The sequence below is a fragment of the Pelobates fuscus genome, chromosome 4, assembly GCF_036172605.1.
Source record: "Pelobates fuscus isolate aPelFus1 chromosome 4, aPelFus1.pri, whole genome shotgun sequence".
NCBI lineage: Eukaryota > Metazoa > Chordata > Amphibia > Anura > Pelobatidae > Pelobates > Pelobates fuscus.
Window position 1 is genome coordinate 97,459,079 of NC_086320.1, and position 21,939 is coordinate 97,481,017.

At 35.9% G+C, this 21,939-nt stretch overlaps 1 protein-coding gene across 1 annotated transcript in view; it reads right to left on the bottom strand.

Moving 5' to 3' along the window:
• SNTG1 (syntrophin gamma 1) overlaps nucleotides 1-21,939 on the bottom strand; it is an 807,514-nt gene that overhangs the window by 339,083 nt on the left and 446,492 nt on the right. Inside the window, exon 4 of the mRNA XM_063450437.1 lies at nucleotides 13,069-13,181. The gene's annotated coding sequence lies outside the window, so the exon portion shown is untranslated. The remainder of the gene's footprint in view (nucleotides 1-13,068; nucleotides 13,182-21,939) is intronic.

Sequence of the window (21,939 nt, forward strand, 5' to 3'; positions counted from 1 at the left end):
ATATAATGTAACTAAACCCCCATTATTTTTTGCCTAGGTGAGGTGTTTTTAAGTAGAACTATTACAATCTGTGACACTTGAAATTGCTGTTCAGTGAAGTGAATAAGTGAGTGCGCTGGATTGTGTATTATTTATATATATATATATATCTATATCTATATATATATATATATATATATATATATATATATATATATATATATATATTTCTGCTTAAGTGGATCAGAAGAGCCAAAATATTTCACCTGCATAAGTCTACTCATCCTTACTTGTTGGCAGAGCAAAACTGGTTTGAAAAAGTAGAAAACATTAGAACAATTTTACTCCATATCTAATCATTATTAAATATATTTGAACACAAGTAACGTATCTCCATATGCCAGTGATTAGTCCTTAAGGCACTATAATCGTCTTAATCTAGTTTTACTTCCACTTTCTCCAGTCATTGGATACAATTCATGCTTTAAAACTTAATATCAATATGCTTTAGCCACATAATTTATGAGATCATGCCTTTACTTATTCCTGTTGAACAAGTCATTACCCGTGTGATGCTGCTTTTTGTTCAATTTTCTTTCTTTGTTTAATCAGTTTTTTTTAATCTTTATCTCTAGTCTATTACAAGTGAACTTTCATGTTAACACATCAAGCCTGCAAGAATACTATGCTATTAGATCTTCATTGGACAATGAACTGTATTTTAATTCTTGTACCCTTGTCCTCCTATATTGTATTATTATATTTTAATATAATTTAACCTAATAAAAGTTATACAAAAAAAATGCAAGTTGTACAGAGCTATCTATCCAGAATAAAATAACTTGTCGAGTATGTTGCCTACATGAGTAAAATGCCCCAACAGCTCAATGCAATAAGGATTAAGTCGTTTAACTTTAAAGAATAAAGCGTTCCATCTGATTAACTTGTAAGGACCATGTGAAGCATAATTCCTCCCTAGAAAAAGCAAAAACAATACCTTAGAATCCTGAAATTGTGTGTTATGCTGAGTAATTTTTAGTGGCATAAACAATTATTTTGTTTTTGTTCTTTTACTTTTGTGGTTATATAAAGGTATTTTTCTATTTATTTATAATTTGAGTAAAACAATTAGACAATAAATATTTTCTAATTCCTCTGAGAACAATTTGTTAAATTAGAATGGTGTTTTAATAATACAATTGGTAGATTCCAGAAAGTTTTCAAGATGTGAAGTTTTGACCTACAGAACAAATGAAGGACCAGTTCAGATCTAACAGAATATATTTAATAATCAAAAGCATAGCCATATTTGTGATACTTTTGTACTGGACGGTGTCTGCTACAAAACAAATTTTTAAGGCTATCAAACATATAACTCAATTCAGAATGGACGCTTTATATTAGCTGTAATCACATATCATCTACATAATAAATGCAAGGTAAAAATAATAATAAAATAATAATACACGAGCTCCCACACAATCTTGGTGATACAAGCTTATTAAAGCCTTTTCCTAACAGATTTGGGACAGAAAACACTACCTACTTACTCCTCACACTAAAGAACATGCAGTGGGGGTATATGCAAACAGAGAGTAACTCACCCATCCCTCGATTAAACATGTGGCCTGGTGCCGACAAGGAGGCACCCTGAAGTTTCCCAAAGCACACGCATCCCCTTTACCCCCCGCCTCCCCTGCTGGACTGGTGGGGGTGATCCGGGTCCACACCCCAGTTTCAGGAATGTTCGGGGATCCTACATACAGAATGCACATACTAGTAATGTATACCAGACCTTAGGATGGCCGGACTAACACTACACACACAAAGAATAGTTAAATAGCGAGCCGAGGTCAGGGGTACCAGAAATCAGGATCAACAATCATGCAATAGCCGAGGTCAAAGGAACACAGAAGAAGGAATAGTCAAACGAAGCCAAAGTCAGAATACAAGAATACCAATACGGAATAGGCACTCTTGGGTCAAATAAGAACCACAACAAGGCAAAGAGTCTCTCCCTGGTTTCTCTTTAAATACCTTGTTCACTTAAGTAGGTAACCATGCCCTCAAAATTTTCTCTTTCGAACACCTTGGTGGGCCATGGCGTTCTTAGCGCCATGACGTCTGCGTTTATTAGCTGCGTCATAAAAGGAGGTGGGTTTTATAGCGGATGGCGTGAGAATCGATAGGGAAAAGACAAAAGTTAATATGAGTGTCCCCAGTACGCTGCAATGAGATGCCAGCCTGTGACATGCCCCTGACTGATACACAAGGTAACCTGATACCCAGGGGCTACCTGGATCTATGTGGGTATGGCAGCACTGCCGAAGACATCAGAACTACCAGCAATGATGCTACCAAAATTGCGGACGCCACCTGTGCCCCAACATACAGAGGCATGATGTCCTCCATTCTAAACTATGTAGATGCCCTATTTATCACCTTCTGGCAGAAGCTAGGCAACACAAACCGGCTCCATGAGTAGCCTGAACAGCTTACAGTCCACCCCAGAAGCGGAAGAGAAGGCCGGTAGCTTCTGGAACCATCGCAGAATGCCTGTGGGGTGAAGACTGCATCGACAGGTATCGCAGCGTGACACAGGCAAAACTGCACTGGTAAAGAGCTCCACTCGAATGCTTGAAGCACTACCAAGGTGGAATGACTGGAGATGGGTGAGCCGGCCGTGGATGCTGGGTCTGCTGCCTGAAGCTGAGGTGCTGGACCTGAGGATCAACATGGGCTTTGGGGATTGTGTCCTGCCGGTGGCAGGCATCGTCTGAAACACACACTGAAAACTTGGGAACTCTTACTTTTAAACCAGCTTAGATTACTGTCACTATTACTGTTACTATTTACTCTACAACTGTCTCATTCACTTTACAAATGTTTTCTCATGTTTCTGTGTCTTTCTGGAATGTTCACCAAATTACATCATCAAGTTTAGCTAGTTTTTATTGCTTAATTGCTTAATCTCAGTTTGTTTGATGCATAGCCTGCTTATGTGACTGACTAGCTTATTTTCTCATATAACTATAAAAATGTGCATTGTTTTTCTGTCACGTCTTACTGTTCTAAAGTCTGCCATTATATTATTTGTATATGCTGTTTATTGCACAGAAAAATAGAAAATGTCACAAAAAAATAATAATAATAAAAATGTAACTTATTATTTTCATTTATAATATTAGCTTAAATAAAACAACTGTTACCATCAGCAATATGATCTTTAAATTAGAGAAGGTTATCTAAGTCTAATGAATAGCTACCTAAAGTACAGTTCTGAAGTGAATACAAAAGAAGCCACAGACGCTAAGCACTGTGGCATATATCTATGGTGGCAATGAAGGAGTTAATCTGTTTTGTTTAGGATTTGAAGGTACATTTAGTGGTAGTTGGTCAGCTAGATAGGCATCTGGGCAGAAATGACGACACAGCTGTTTCTGGCAGCTGTTGCTGGCATGGGATTGGTTAAAGCTTGCAAGCAGTACAAGAGCAGGAAACTGGAAGCAAGAACAGTGCGGACTGACCCCACCCTCGACTCCATTTACTTTTTTTTAATTGTATTGTTGTGGTGTGATTAAGCATTGGGGCAAAAGTCATCCTCAGGGTCTAGTTCAGAGGAAGGATATGGTGGTAAATGGTTTTAAATAAAAGGCGGTCAGGTTAGTTATGACTGACTGGCTATTTGGTGGTTAAAAAAGTTAAACGTTTTGAAAGCTGTTGAACCATATGTTATATGGTTATGGTTACAAAGTTATGGCTGTAAGCCCCTTGAGCTTTGAATAAACACCACGGCCAAACCCATTGAAAAGTAAATAAACATTGTCTGTGGTTATTATGTGGTCTCATTTTATTTATAAAAATATTGCCTTGCATGCATATAGAAAGGGTGCATATTCACTATCTTTGGAGGCTGCCTTTTTTTGTTTAAACTCAATACTACCTTAGAGAGTAAACGTACCTGACTGTGGGTTTCCAATGACCATGGTTGTCATTTGTGATAAACATATATCTTCTGTGTCAAAAACAAAATCCAACTGAAGTTGATATAATCTTCTAAAAATCAACCCTGAAACTATGGATACAGTTTATCCTTAAGCTTTCTCAGCTATCATTGAGCACCCCTATGGCTTAGTATATTTATCTTCAGTTTCCACACATGATATCGGAAGGAGACAATTGAAGAAAAACAAGACATTCTTCAACTAATATGCAGTGTTTTGATGTTTTAGCTAATAAACAAAATGCATGTCATCATGGTGACAAATGTCATTTGAGAGAACAAATAAAAAAGAGAAATGAAGAAATGACAAATATGTTTACTTACTGTCTGACACAGAATCACAAAGTGACATGTTATTTTAGCAGATGTTCAATAAACTGAATGTCACAGATGTCATTCTCGATGTTCTCATCTGGTTTTGAAATGTGTTCAGTGTTGGTTAAGTAAGATTTTGGAAAGTCAGAAGCTTAAATAATACTGGGCCAGGGTAGTTGAAAAACAAAACAACAGCTCAACCAGACGTGTTGCTGTCATTTCTAGAAATATTGTTTGAAGCTACAAAACAACCATAATACCAGATTATTCACCAGAAAGTAATTGTTAATATTTTGAAGGGTAAAACAACCTTTAGTGCAATCAGTTGATCTTGTTAGCTTTCCATGTACCTATTCTCCAGCTATTTTTTTTATAAGAGCTGTGTTATTAGTAAACAAAATGTTGTGTTGGAAAAAGCACACTCTAAATGCATAACCACAACAGTTCAGTGACATGAGTATGCAGACAGGAGTCTGGTGCACCATCTTCCTGTTTTTGGTTAAGACATTTCCGAGTGGGTTGACATAACTAGGCCATTTCCTGCACCCAGGGGCTGCCCTCTCCCCAGCCAACTCGATTGTGCAGAATCACATTTTCATAATATCAATACCAATACCATCCAATGTGAACTGATAAGCTCAGTGTGTGGGGGGACTAAGCTGCATTACATATTACTTGTTCACGTCTTCCAGTTAGTAGCAATATATTAATGCCTTGTTGTTTACAGAGCTCTAAATAATATAACAAATATATATATTTTCTCAACCCTACTGGGGTTCTCTACCAGAGGCCTTGGAATCTGAGGGTTCTGCACAGTATCTTAGCTGTTCCTAGAGCTCACTCTTCTAGACAGCAATCTCAGACGTCTCACCTGAAATCTGCTGAAGCCATCCTCCAAACTTGGGGAGAATGGCTTCGGCAGAATTGTCTGACTACTCTCCAAGAATCTATGTATGTATATATATATATATATATATATATATATATATATATAAAAAAAAAAATATATATATATATATATAGAGAGAGAGATTATTGGGGGGAGTCAAACAATATGTCTGCCATCGTGAGCTTAGACAGCTGTGAGAGGAGAAGGCCAATATCTTGGGTTTGTTCTCCACTGGGCCCATGAAAATTCTGTGAATGTTTTACTGTGTCTCTCTTCATTGGATAGGTGTTTTGTGAGCTGATAATTGCAGCCAAACATGTTAATTTTCACCAGAATTTTGTGAATTAGTTGGAGCTCAGGTATCATGTATCTGATTAGAGTGCTGGTAAGTTCTGGTGCACATATATTTATTCTTAATATAGTTGCATATTACATAATAAAACCGACTGAATGACAATTTAATTATTTTAAAATGTGGCTTGTTTCTGCTCACATAATAAAAAATAATGGGGAAAATTGTACTTACTGAATTGCAGAAATTCTCATGAAAAATGGACTGTTCCTGCCAAATATTTTTGTCATATGTATGCAACATATTATTCATTCAGTTCCGAGAGGACTTTAGAGGAGACAGGAAAGACAAGTTTGTTATCATTATACTAACTGAAGCAGAAGGATATTCTAAGTGAGTTTGTGGACCCAGGTGATTACCTACCTGGCAGAAAAAATTTAGTTCTCTTGTGTCCTGGCCTCCTGTCATAGCCCATTTTAAAATTACTGCTCAATTACATATTGCAAATATTTTGTATGCCCTTCAACACTTTTCAAAACTTTGCATATGACTCAGCTTCATTTAGATATATAGACATTTTTTTCAATGGAATTAGGATTTGGGATCATTTAAGTGGTATTTTATTTTCTATTCGATATTATGAAAAACTCTTTTCATAAGAGTTTTCATAAGCTTTTCTTCTATGTATATGCAAATCTGGGCAAGAACATGGATAAGAACAACCCAGTGGCCCAGTATTACAGACATTCATTTATTTTAACAATTTATGTTTGCTATAAACACAGTAAGCTTTATTCACTAACAAGTAATTGAATCGTTCAAAAGTAAATTAGACATCACAGTGGAAGTAGAAACTAAAAGATGTATTTTTTATTAAAGCTACATATGGCACTGGACAGAAATAAAAACTATGACGTTTTGACCAAAATTGTATGCATGTATGCGCATACATAAAAACCATCTGTTCATAAACCCACATATGCCATCTCTATTGGTTAACACCAAAACCACATGACATATGTAACTAACAATTCAACCACATGACTGATGTACACAACTCCATTTTTTTAAAATGGCAAAGAAAGGGCAAAACACACAAAGACATTTCTTAAAGAAAACAGTGTTTATCACCTAAATAAAATGGCTTCTCAATAGCAAATGGTTTAATCAGGATTTATAACAAGTATACTATTACAGGGATCAGATGTACAATATAATTTTTATCTAGTATCAAATGTTGCAGAAACCTTGATAATTACTAAATAAAACAAGCTGAGATCACAGCTTTCGAGTGTGGCATTTGTCTCTTGTGTTTATTAGATTTGTTCATGAAGAGCGGACAAAAATGATGTCATGCGCTGCAACATAAGATGGAGGAGGAAACTTGATGCAACATGGAGATGCTCATCTACAGCAGAGCGGAAACTGCAGTATCATAAGAGCTGTACACAATCTGGGCAAATTTTTACAGAACCGGAGCAGCTGTAATCTTATTAGTACATTGGAGAAGATCAAGAATTGGCTAGTGAACTGCAGGTTACATAATATAATATTCTGTAAATACTTTTGTGTTAAACGAATACCCCTGTGGTCTCTGTATTAGATTTAAACTTACGCTGTTAGCCAAAAATGTGGAATTCTGCAATATAATTTAACAAATGCTAAATAAATTTTCAATGGACTTTATAGTACTTACACTTGACTTTTTACTAAGAGAGATAGCACATTTGGAAACCATATCGACAGAAAATTGGATTTGCAAACTTCTACGTCTTTAGAGAATCCTAAAAGGAAACTATAGGCTAGAAATACAGAATTGTATTCCTACCACCATAGTACCCTATAGTGCCTCTGCTCACTCCTGCCCCTCTGTGTTCTGAAGAAAGGGTTAAAACCCCTTCTGTCACTTACCTGATTCCAGCACCGATGGTCCCCAGTGCTGGGTGAGGCTACACATACGGTCATCCTCCCACGACTTCAGCCAACATTAGGGATCTAACATTAGGGATCTAATGCAAGTGTGGCGAGTGCCACATTCGCATTAGGACAACACCATAAATAAATGCTTTCCTGTGGGGTTTTAGCTGACACTGGATGTCCTCACGCACAGAGTGAGGAAATCCAGCATCAGTTAGGTGACCAAAGTCCAGACAAAGAGCGCTTTTAATGGCTGTCTGGTAGTCACCCACTAGAGTTGGAGTTAATACTGCAATGTAATTATTGCATTTTCTTAATAACTGCAATAATTACCATTACAGGGTTGAACTGACAGGCGCACTGCAGCCAGACCACTTTAATGAGCTGAACTGGTCTGGGTGCCTACAGTGTATACATGTGGACATTATGAATATACTCGGAAAGTACCTAGACATCAAGCCTCTATAGGTGGATTAAATATAACAACTGGAAAATTATCTATCTCATAGATAACAAAATTACGTACTCAATTTATTAGTTTGCCCATCAATGAAGAAAAATAAGGAGATAAGCTTAATCATCCAAACACTGTTAAAATTTGAAGATTAATGTTATTTTCAGTTGTGACTCCAGCTACGTGGTATACTTACTTAAGTGTCACATGTTGCTTGATTTACATTTGAGAAACCACGACGAGAGTCAAGGACCAATTGAGATCTTGACTTTCAATATCAATATTCCTTGATATCTTCTGAATAAATAACCAGATTTCAGTCATTATAGTGAATTGAAATCTGAATATGTGCAATCTGAGATATAATGTACCAAGTTTTGCCTGTAGCCGATAGTCAGAGTCCACACCAGACCCTTTGCACACAAAGCCTCGGAAGAGGCAGAGCACTGACATAGTACCGAGGGACATTGGCACTTGAGTTGTTTTTTTTTAACCCTTTAGCTGATGGGGGACACAAGGGCACTATAATGCTAGGAATACATATTTTTATTCCTAACACTATAGTATCCCTTTGAGCTGCACCCTTTGTTAAAATTGCCAAGCGTACCAAAAATACACAAGACAGAGAAGTCCCTACTTTGTATCATGCTTTATAAAGAAATATATCAGAAATTAAGAAAAGAAGAACATATTCTGAGGAAGAGAAGAGGAAACATTAGGAGAAAGTTATGTTTGAAGTGACAGAGACGAGCCACTTTAAGTCCATATTTAACATTATATAAAAAAGAAGCAAAAGGTAGTGCCAATAATATATTTATACCTTTATAAATATATAAAAGATATATATATATAAAAAGACTATATCTATATATCAGAATGATACCAGAAATAGCAAATTAAAAGATAAAAATGTCCACAATAATGTCCAAATAAAATATAAAGTTGCGAGGGAACCGGACAGTCCACGGGAAGGATATTCTTATTGTACATAATCTTGGGTCAGAAGTAGATTGCTATTCTTATGAACATATAAGAAAAACAGAGAAAAAAATCCAATGGTACAGTATATCCCAATCAACTTAACTGGATAAAAACAAAATAAGATAGAAACATAGAATGTGACGGCAGATAAGAACCATTCGGCCAATCTAGTCTGCCCAATTTTTAAATACTTTCATTAGTCCCTAGCCTTATCTTATAGTTAGGATAGCCTTATGCATATCCCACACATGCTTAAACACCATTACTGTGTTAACCTCTACCACTTCAGCTGGAAGGCTATTCCATGCATCTACTACCCTCTCAGTAAAGTAATACTTTCTTATATTATTTTTAAACCTTTGCCCCTCTAATTTAAGACTATGTCCTCTTGTTGTGGACATACTCACATTTACAAGAGCTAATACCAGCTCTAGTGTAGAAGTTGTAGAGTGGTATAATCCCCACTTCTAGAATATATGAGTAGATGTAGTTGAGTCCCAAAAGGGAAACAGAACAAAACAAATATAGTGCTCTCTGCATGTGCTAATCCAGGAGTATAAAAAAATATTAATCTTACTCGCAGTTGTTTGAGCAGGCTCACAGCTCAATAAATAGGGCACAGGTGGTATGATCCCCACCTTGGAATCTTTGGTGAGGTGCTCACTGGAGTGGAGAACAGGATGGCAGGCAAACAAAATAAAATTTGATAAAATAGTAAACTATAGGAAAGTGGCATAATCTATGTGTTAAAATAGCCAATATTCATTTATTAAAATATTATTTCAAATCCACAATGCATTTCACCACACAGGGCTTTATCAAGTGGATTTCCACCTTTGCTCTATTTATTGAGCGGTCAGTATTCTCTTTATACAATTATTTATCTAATATCCATCTGTGTATTATTTGTGATTGGATTTGGAGTTCCAAACCATAAAGCAAACAATTGTGTTTTTTAATTACATATGTGATAGTTTTACAGCGTAATTAAGATGCTTGTGCACATTTCATAAATGAATTACCTCTAATCACAGATAACTATTCAGTCATAAGGATTTACCTTTCGTCTTTTCCAAAATATTGTTGCTTTTCACAACAATTATCACAGTTATCTTCTTCGTTGATGTTTAATTAATTTGCAATACAATTAGCTAAGCATTTGAATAAAGAGGTGCAAATGTCAATTAAAAAAAAATTAAGGAAAGAAAACTTCTGAAAAACAAAATCATGGCAATATTACAAGCTAAAATATGATGCCAAGATCACAATTAGATAGGGTATAGTTCCAGGAACTAATGTTACATGTAGGGGATGCACTGCTCCCCCAATGTACTCCAGATAAATAGCACAAGCTACTCTGTAACATCTTACAAGGTTTCTACTTGATGCTCTTAATTGAGAAATTACTATTTTGGGCAAATTACCTCAACTAGTTTTGTCTACTCAGACAGAGCTGTGGTTGTTCTAAACTATCAAGAGCTGAATGGCAACTATTACCTGAATAATTTGGAATTTACAAGGCAACTCATATTCTTTGTAGAGCTACCTTATCCTGACACAAAACAACAGCTACTGAATGAAGAAAGAATATCTAGCCACTCCAATGCTTAAAGCAATTTATTGGAACCAGCCGAACACAGCAACGTTTTGACCCAAAATTGGGTCTTTGCCAAAACCACAGCTGTCATTATGATGCTTATGAAATCAAACATCTCTGTGTCTTGGTAAAGACTAAATTGCATGCATAGCCTCGTACTAATATACAAGTATGGAAATACACTGACACAAGTATATGTGTTTCTGATCACTCCTTTTACTTTCTGCTGCTCATCTTTCTCAGCATTAAGAAGAGAAAGTGAAAGAGGGGTTATGTTATGCTGTGCTGTGCTGTAGTTCGTGTCTTGTTTAGGGTGAACAAGAGAACTGTATCCCTTTCAATACGATTTACCTTACTATTACTTTTCAGCACATAACACATCAGGCAGACAGCGGATGTCAAGATATGATCTTGTATCCCAACACCCACTTTTTTTCAAAATGTAATATACAGTGTTACTGAAGTTACTAAACATATCTAAAATCTCTGAATGCAAAGAAATCAGGGATAATGCAATGCTGAGAACCCAAAGATGCCTGTGTGAGTTCCACTCACATGCGGTCATTATGTCAACTCCAAAAGAGGTAATAATTATAATTTACTTGCCTTATGACCCCTTATGGTCTATGGAAAAGCAAAATGGTATTTAATATTCGATGGAGGCTATTTTGCAATGATTTTGAGTTACTTACACCATTGTTATGAAAAACAATGCTAAAGAACCTACTTTTTCATGACACTGTGTTGGTGAATATCTAGTTATAAAAAAATAGCTAGGTGCTTTAACACATTTATTCCAAATCGTATACCTCTAAAACTTACGTTTGGGGGGGAGGTTACATATTTAAAAAGTTACATAGTAATCTAGGTTGAAAAAAGACTCAAAAAGTGTCCATTGAATTCTGATTAAAACATAAGGTTTTATGCTGTTGATAGAAGGCAACGAATCAAGGGAATTGTTGATTATGGTTTAAAAGGGAAAATAAATACTTAATGACTCCATAATGGAATCTGTTGAGATGACTCCACTTTTAAGAACAGCAGGACATGCCCGGGAGTGTCTAGCTCTCTGTGTGACAGTTGGAAATAATGAGGTATCAGCTAGTGAAGTGGTTATACACATGAGGCTGAACTACTGTCACAGCACTAAATGTTATAATCACGATGATGCAGAAAATATAACAGGATCAACAACCTGCTCACATACATATTACATCTACCCATAGATATTCTGTAAAAACAAATCAAAACAAAAAAAAAATCACCCCCCAAAAACATTGCTTCTAATCTCTTGTGTGTTGTATATTCCTACTAATCAACAGGCTAGCACATAGCTCTTAGTATAGGGCATTACCAACCATAAGGCAGCAAAGGCCTTATTATTATTATTATTATTATTATTATTGCCATTTATATAGCGCCAACAGATTCCGTAGCACTTTACAATATAATGGCTGGTAATGCCCTATACTAAGGTCACACAGGCTGGGGAGAAGAGACACACAGAGGTGCTTGAGAATCAGAGAAAGAGACACACAACATGTGCTGAAGAGGAAAGATATACACATAGGGACAGGGGGAAAGCACAGAGGGGCTGAGGAAGGAGAGATAAACACCTGAAAGGGCTGGGGGAGAGACAAAAGAAGGGTCTGGAGAAAAAGAGACACATAAAGGGGTTGGGTGGAAGGAAGAAACACATAAAGGTGCTTTGGAGAGAAAGAGTCACACAAAAGGGCTGGGGGAAGTAAAGGACACACTGTAATGAAAATATACCCCAACTTGCAGGATTCAACTCAACAAAAGACAACACAGAGGAGAGATACGACTACTGGACCTTAGAAGGGCCGGACTCGACATATATGAGAGGAGACCGAGTCAGGAACAATCCGAGGTCAAGGGCACAAAGAGACAGCGTAAACTAGGACTAGCCGGGGTCTGGTACACAGTAAACAGCAAGCCGGCAAACAGAACAGATAAGGATAAAGAGATAACATAGTCAGAAACAAAGCCAAGGTCAATACGAAGGAACGCAACTGAACACAACAAGCGCTAAAGGGAACTGCAACAGAAACCACGATAGGGCAAGGACTAAGGGAAAAAGGTGAGTATAAGTACCTTCTAAATTAATGTGATTGGCTCCTGTCATATCCACACCCCCAAAAGGTAAGTGTATGGGGAGTGTGGCATGACAGGGGCCAATGGGAGCCTTTTGCCAATTTAGGCTCCCACTGTTTCTTTAAGAGCGCGCCCGAGACCCGCGGCGCGCTCTTAGATTCAGGCGGGACACGTGACCGCTTCTCGCGGTCACTGCCCACCTTCCTGTTGCAGCCGTCAGATGAGCCGCACGCGGCTCGTGCAGCAGCAGGACCGCGTGCGGCTCGAAGAGAGGACCGCGGCCGGCCCCTGAATAAGGTAAGTAACGCTACACGCACAAAGGCAATACGATACATTAAGAGGATAAGATATTCAAACATATCTTTGCACTGGCCCTAACCATGTATATATTGGTGAAATGCTATCATATCCCCTCTGATATGCCTTTTTCCTCATGAAAATGAATGCAGTTTTTTTCTAGCTTTTCTTCATAGAGTTCACACAGACACAACACATCCTGCATTCACTTAACCAATCTTTTACTTACCACTTTATCATGAAGCAGAGTTCACTTTTTGTAAATTCTGTCAAATTCCATCCAAAAATGAGTCCAGATTCTGATTTTTGTTGACATTAAGTGGCAAGGAAAACTGGTGACATCTGTTAAAGAAAATTAATAAAAATGCACTCAACATCTGCATCAAAAACATGTTGCATGAGAATATTGAAGGGGAAAAACATAAAACATAAAAGAAGGCCTGAACAATTATAGTACATAAAACAAAGGATTTGATTCAAATTTACCCTGAGAACAATAAGGCTAAGTTAGAAACAATTGTAAAGTGTTAGAAGGATAAGGATAAATTGTGTCTGCTAGTATAATTGTTGGGTAAGAAATAGCATGATGAATAGCTACTCAACATGCAAAGTGTTTTGCGAATTTTCAAATAGATGTAATCAGGAACAATAATTAAACTTGACGTTATGCATTCATTTGATGATTTTATCATGCTTGGTGTTTGATACCCCACAGCTTTGAGCAAGTTACCATTTACTTGTCTGCTTTAAATGTTGTATGAGACTTTAATGAGCTGGTTTGTGATTACTTTTTTTTTCTCTTTTTGGTTGGCAAACTGCCCAGCTAAGACTTAAACCTGTTTCCTTCATCCACAATAGAACACAATGAAACTATCCAACAGTTTCTGTTACCATTTTATCAGGAAATTGTGTCTGTAATTAAGTGACCATAAAAATTGTTATTGATACCATTAAAAGTATAGATAGCATAGCATGCCACAGCCAAAGACTTACTACACATTAGTATGGTCTTGCTCTATTTAATTTATTTCTTAAAGTTTAAAATATAAATTGAAAAAAAAAATTGCAGCCAGTTTGAAATGGAATTATATATATGTTAGATATATTGTATATATATATTATATATGTTCTGTGCTGAAATGAAATATAGTGTATTTAACAAAGCAAAAACAACTTACTGCATTTTTATTAGAATGTTTAAATATATTTACAGGAACCTAATAAATAAATGTTCTTCTAGTCACTGATAAAAAAATAAAAATATTTTAAATCCCTTAACTGATAGCCATAGTATAGGTAGTGTACATCATGTACACTCTACACCTATACTATGATAAACATGCCCTGTACATCAGACGTTAAAGGATCCATGCACCTTGCCATTTGTGACACAGATGTTATGCCACACAAGTAGACAAAACAATTTTGTCAAATTTTATCTGTAAAACACTTTTCTTTTTTTTAATTTATATAACATGCAAAGTTTGATTGTAACTGTAAACTAGAATTGGAGATTTTTTTTCTGGCCAAACTGAATGGATGATTGGTTGAATTCTCGAATTGCAGACCAAAATGCAGTCAAGCAATGCCAAAAATGTTCAGTTCAGGGAATTGATTCTGAATTCTGCCCTTGGTGCCAAAAAAGAGATGATTGATAGGAAAAAAAACATGATTGATGGCTAAGGGAGAGTCACTAAATGTTGCTTTTATTCATAGATCCAGTGAAAAGGGAACAAAAGATGAAAAAGGAGAAGCTGTCAAAAAATATCTATATTTACATATTATATTTTCAACATAGAGATTCTTTTTTACAGCTCAGTGTACTGTCAAATATATATATATATTATATTATGTATACATTTTGCAACCCACTAAGTAGTCTATTTTCATGTCCAATTTTGTTCTCCGAATTGGAACCTTAATTCTAAAATTCTGCCAACCTACATTCCATTGAAATTCAGCATTCCATTGTTCAATAAATCATGGCACAGTGTAAAATGTCATGTGTTGCTGTTTATGTGATGTTGTATTTATCTAATTTTGAGACCTGCTAAGGAACAGATGATGATTATTATGTCCTGATATATAAAACCACATAATTCAAAGAGGGTGTACTTTATATTTCCCATGACTGTATAATTATGTATATATGCAGCCATCTATCTATCTATCTATCTATCTATCTATCTATCTATATCTATCTATCTATCTATCTATAGATAATTTATACAATGTTAAACAGAAATCTGCACACCAGTCAAGCCATAAGACTTGCTTTTCCTACAGAAGTCTCATAACTGCAGCGATGTTACAACTGCAAAGGATTCTGGGTGGGCATATGCAAATTAGTTTAACAAAGAATCACCCAGAATCCTTTGCGGTTGTAACATCGCTACAGTTATGTTTAACATTGTATTAATTATCCACAGACTTCAGGTGGAAGGGGTTTTCAATCACAATTTTTCCCCACCGTAACCTTTTTGGATTTTGCTTCTATCTATCTAGATATACATACTGTAACAAACCACCTCTCATACAGGTAGGATTGTGTCACAGATCTTATGGTAACCATAGCCTTCTCGGGTATACAAAGTCCAGGACACATCCAGCTCAGTTTTCTGCAGTTTTCTGCAGTTTTCTGCAAGATTTAAGTTTATGTGGGCCGCAAAAAAAAATACCGTAAATTTTCATAGAAACGTAGGTTTATTTTGTACAGTAAAAAAAAAACAGCATCCCCCTCTACTAAACCACAGAACCCCCTCTACCACCCTGTGCCAAAAATATACACATATTCACTGACAAACACACACATACAGACACACTGACACACATACTCACTGACAGACATACACACATACTCACAGACAGACACACACAAATACAGACACACTGACAGACACACACACTGATAGACACACACACAGACACACACTGACAGACAGACACACACACATACAGACACACACACGCACACAGACACACACACACACACACATACTCACTGACAGAGACACACACATACTCACAGACAGACACACACACTGACAGACACACACACATACTCACAGACAGACACACACATACTCACAGACAGGCACACACATACTCACAAACAGACACATGCATACATACACACTGACAGACACACACACATATACTCACTGACAGACACACACACACACATATTCACTGACAGACACACATTGACAGACACACATTGACAGACACACACACATACTCACTGACAGACACACACACTCACTGACAGACAGACACACACACATACAGACAGGCAGACACACACATACTCACTGACAGACAGACACACACTGACAGACAGACACACACATACAGACACACACACACATACTTGCTGACAGACAGACAGACACACACACTCACTGACAGACACACACTCACACATTTACACATTCTTGCACACACATGCTTTTTTTTATTGCTCCTTACCTTATGGAGCCAATGTGAGGCCTTTCCCTGGGGTCCTTCCTGCTCCTCACTGATCCCTCGTGCGGTTTAGTGATGCCGGGTGCAGGAATATGACATCATATTCCGGAGCCCGGCTTCACTTCAGTCCACACGAGCGAGGGAGCAGTGAGGAGCAGGAACACTAAGCTCCCTCGCTGGCCCTCCTCCCCAGCCAGGTAAGTGTTAGCAGAGTAGGCACTTGCAATGTGGGAAAAGCATTTGCCTACTCTGCTATAACACCAGCATGTACTCGCAGCTCGCTGGGCCGCAAAGATGGCCCTTGTGGGCTGCATGCGGCCCGTGGCCCGCGAGTTTGACACGCTTGATTTAAAGTAATGGCAACTAGGACATTTTTCTTTTAAAAATGATACCTAAAGTTTCAGATAATCAAAATTATGCTATTTTTTTTTTATAAATTCCAATTATTGCGCGCTATGCTGCCTTCAGTAATACCACAGATGATCGAATATGCCTAAAATTCCATGTTGAAAGAAAATGTAAACGTATTTGGAGCATGATATCTCAACAGAATAGAAAGTTGTCTTTGCTTAGATTTAGAGCTGCTGTATTACATATACCCAGAGCTTGCAAACTAAAAGTGGCTTCTTGGTATCGTGCAAACTCTTTATCTTTTTTCCTAAGAAAACACAAAGATCTATATAGTTCACAGAGAATTTATTGTTTAGTCTAAAATTCATCATCAGAACTGGAAACCTGTAGAGAAATTTCTAACATAACAACATGATGCCAAGAAACTATAGTCACTTTTTTACCGTTATTTAAGAGAACAATGTGTAGAGAGTGTGACTTGACAGCTGGAACTGCCACGCACTTCCTTTATATAGTGCTTCAGAAAAAAAATGATTAGCTTTTCACTCTTCTAGCTTGTTTTTACTGGCTTTCATTGAAGGCCAACACTTGTGATGTTTATTGTATAATATAGTCTCGCGGATGCTGTGAAATCTTTGCCTATATCGGGATTTTTATTGATATTGGCTCCACCATAAAATATATAGAAATAGCTGCACTAAATAAAGTAATACATTATCATCACATGAACATCAATGATTAGTAATTAGAGTTTAAAGTAATGTGTAAAATTACACTTTTGAATATTGTATTTAAATTTAATTAAAATGATTGCCACGGTAACTATCATGTTTTCTTAAATAGTTAATGTAAGGAGGATCAAATATGCATAACTCTTTAACTTCTTATATCATGGTTTCCATCCTTCTCATAAATTATTGAGCTACTATATATACCCTTTAGTAACCGAAAATGTCACAGATCTAATTAGAATGCCACAAGATATCTATACTTTGTATATCTTATCAGCTATATTTAGAACATTAGTTAAAAAAAAATATCCATACATATGCTTCTGTGTAGGTGCTATAATATTGAAAATCCTGCAAATAAAATACTATAATTCTTTTTTCTTTCAAGTATTTTCTGTTATGTGTTACATTAATATATTACAAACATCAAATTTCCTGTTAATGTTATCTTTACTGTTAGATTTCATGAGGCAGGAAATTAATGTCTGTGACCGTATTTACTGCACACCTTACTTCCTGCACTGATTAAATAGAGTTTGTCTCCTCAACCAAAGCACTTAAGAAATCTCAATGTCCTCAGTTTGTGAATTCACTGACATTCTATCTCCCGTTATATTATGTTTGTAAATATCCCCATGCAGTTTTACATCTGGAAGGGAAACAAAAATACACTTTACATGAATCAATGAAATAATCTATTATTATTTTATCTATAGACAGTGGTTAATGTAATTATTATGTCGGTGGTAAAAAAAAAAAGAGGATCCAGGCACTGCAGGTATCTTCAATTGTATTTATTAAGACAAGCTTGACAAAGACCCTTTCAAGGGTCGAAACATGCGATATTCACATTAAACACTGAGCAGTGGCTCAATGGTTTTCAGAAATGATGCGATAAGATTGCAGTCCAGTTTTTCGTACATAGAGGTAACTTCCAACTTTGATAATATATCAGTGCAATTTTCAGAATAATCCATAATAACAATCCCTTTGTCAACTGGGTGGGTAACAATGGACTTGTTGGAGAGCTCCCCTATCTTTGAGGCTGAAATAAGAACTTTTGTAAAAGAAAAATTAGATTTAATACTCCTAAAGTTATGGGAGACTGAATTGGTGAAGGTTTTGATGGCGGCATCAGAAGCTTATAATAGATAATAATAATAATGCAACAAATTAGTTGTCGATAAATAGAAATGCATAAAAAGGAGGTGTGCTTGTGAATTAAAAACATGTGTCCAGTTCTTGGGAAAAATGGCATACATGAAACTGGAGGGTCAGTGCTCGATATATTGATTGTACTGTGTACAATAGTGGCCCTTTGTAAGTAATTTGTATAAACACAGCCCCCTTCACAGGCGTTTCATACTGGAGATTTGTGATATACATTTATTACCATTTTGCCTTTTTTTATACACATATTTCACTATTATTGTTTGTTTGTTTTTTTACAGGTATGCCATTTTTTTTATCTGAATGCAGATTTTGATAAGTATTAATTCATAAGTGCACCTCCTTTTTTGTGTATTTTTATGGATTTGTGACTCGCAAAAAACATTTATTTTTGGAGTGTTTTTGCTGCTCACATTGTATTCTGCACATATTTTGTATTAGAGCACATTTTATGTATCCCTTTTGTAATTTTGTAATTTTAGTTGGTTAAATATAAAATATAGAAGTGTGTAAACACTGTGTGTTTGGGAAACTTGGGCCATAGGCATCTCTGTCAGTACAAAGTACTTATAATAGAACATATATTCTTTGTTATTATGGCAGGAAACTTTCCCAGAAAGTTACATCCATCTGTTCAAATGTCTTTCTTTGTTATGATCATCACTTTGGTTAAATGAAAAGCCGCCAGCTGCAATGCTCATTTGGAACAATGATTTAATTTATTTAACTCTGGTTTAAAAAAAAAAAAAAAAAAAAAAACATGTTTCAATAAAAGATTATCCAGTGCCACACATACACATAAATATGAGAATAGATATGTTAACCAATAATAAAGTCATAAGGAGCAAATATAAAGAAAAACATATTTATAAAAATATTATATCTGCTATTTGTTTAATTTTTTGGGGGGGACGCTCATATATTATTTTATATTCAGGGAACCTTTGAAATAATTTGCATCAATTTGTTTAGTAAACTGAAGAATGATATATAGTCAAAATATTTTCATAAACAGACTCCTTGCCGCAACCTCATTATTGTTATTTTAAGTGTAGGTTGATAAATAGTGATACATAGTGTAGGTTTAAGTGTGGGTGGATAAATCAGAAAATATGGTTAATCATGGAATTCTCCGCTATTGCTAGGCCAAAGCTGTATTAAGAAAAAAGAAAAAGAAAAACTCATGATAATAAAACTCTTTTTATTAATCTTTGTGCTTTTCTATGTTTAAGCAGCAAATAAATAAAGAAGGCAAAGCATTTTGAACTGATGGGAACCTAAAAATCTGTTATCCCAACTCCAACTGTAGAGATTAAACAGTAGGTAAAGCAAATGGGCTTTCCATTACCCCCACTAATGTTATGGGGAGATGAGTTTCTACTGAATCCCCCTCTGCCCTATGCAGATGATAGTCGAGCGGATAGTAATGGGAATCATCAGGATTAGACTAAGGCTAAGATAGTGGACCAGGAACTGCTTGGTCACTTGAGTTTACAATAAGTAACCCGTAACTATTTTGATTCCCATTCATTTAAAAATAAATGTATAGGTACTTTGCCACATGCAGTGTTATCACCCCTTGCATTGGCATAGACTGAATGTACATCCGCAAGGAAACACCAAGAAAGACTCAAGAAATGTACTTGGTAAATTATTTTACCTTCTGCACTGACCCTATAGAGAAAAAAGAACAACATAAACAACAAAAAAGATCTAACATAAACTTAAATACAATATTAACACATAAGTGCACAATATGGAGGAAACAAATAATAGTTAAGCTCAAAACATCTTAGGTGGTATCCCCTAAACCGCTTCTACAAAATACAAACAGCATACATATGTATGTATGTTTAATGTAATATTGTATGTTCCTTTATTTTATTTTTTTCTGTCTCCAGAGGTCTACAAATATGTTCAGTAATGTCAATTTTATTTGAGCTAAAAATATAAAACCAAAAAAGGGACACAACTGCTTTGAATTGTTTTCTAATACAGCCATCAACAATCATTGTTCCTAATTTAGCTGGATGGTTGTTATCAAACCACCCAAATCAAATCTTTAAATCAAACCACACACTGAAAGGTAGCTGGTTTTCTATAGAACCATAGAAGGAAAGAAAATTAACATTTGTCAAGTAAATGAAAGCCCCTGCAGAAAAGTATGGACCATATGAATAAAAAAAGTTCACCAGTAGGATGACTGCAACTGTGAGCACTTTATTCTGTAGACAGTGAGATATGAATGTAGTCTTCTAATAACACATGTAGTTAATATGGGCTCCTGCTTGGAAACATTAATAGAAGTATATGGTTACTAATACGTTCCCTACCAAGTAGTATAATGAGAATGTTTGTGGTATAGTCAGAGTGTTTAGCTACCTCGAAATTACTTGTCTCTTAATTAGTAAATTGCAGTAAGTATACCACATGGGACATGGTCCTCCTTCAAAAGTAAAGGAAGATTGTGTCCCACGATCTAAGGTTTCTGTTTGCCTGTTAAAGTAGATGTTGTTATATTGAAACAGAAATGCAACTTGCAATAGCACTTTGTATGAAACATAAATATAAATATTAGATTAAAGCTCAAATGAAGGGTTCTTCACTCCTATTGTATCAGTATCCTTATTGAAATAATATATGTCTCTGTTGGAAACCCTACCTATAATTTCGTATTAGATTGTTAACCCCTTAAGGACCAAACTTCTGGAATAAAAGGGAATCATGACATGTCACACATGTCATGTGTCCTTAAGGGGTTAAAGATGTACTATATTAAACAGTCATGTAAACAAACAAACAAATACACTTTCTACATACTGCTATTTGACACCAGGTTTCTTATTATTATCTGATTTAAAAGCTACTGGTAAGTTTCTGGTCTTAGGCAGAGGCTTACAATTAATTCAATTCACACAGCAAGCCTTCTGTCATCTCCAGGTATAATTCTATAAGGTTACTGCTAAGCAGAGATCATAATCTTATCCATCCTACTAGTGAACATCAATTAATCATTACAGGGAGAATTTATGTTATTTTATCTTGTTATTTTATCATTGTTAAAAAGTAGCAGTTTAAATTCTGAACTTGTTGATTGAAATGATCATTTGAGATAGTCATTTTAGTTTCTCAAAAACCCCTGTTCCTGTAGAGCATTCATTATGACAATGAAAAAAACAAATTCGATCTGACATGGAAGCAAATGGCCACCATGTTTGAGGTGGTAAGCATTCTATCAAAGCGAAGCTTCAATTCCAAGTCTATTCAAGGTAAAATAGAATATAGTGTGCTTTTAACAGGGTTAAAAGATCTTGATTTTGACATTATAATTCTATCAGATAGGAGAGTTGAATTCCACCCAGTGTTGGTGCATTACTGGTAAG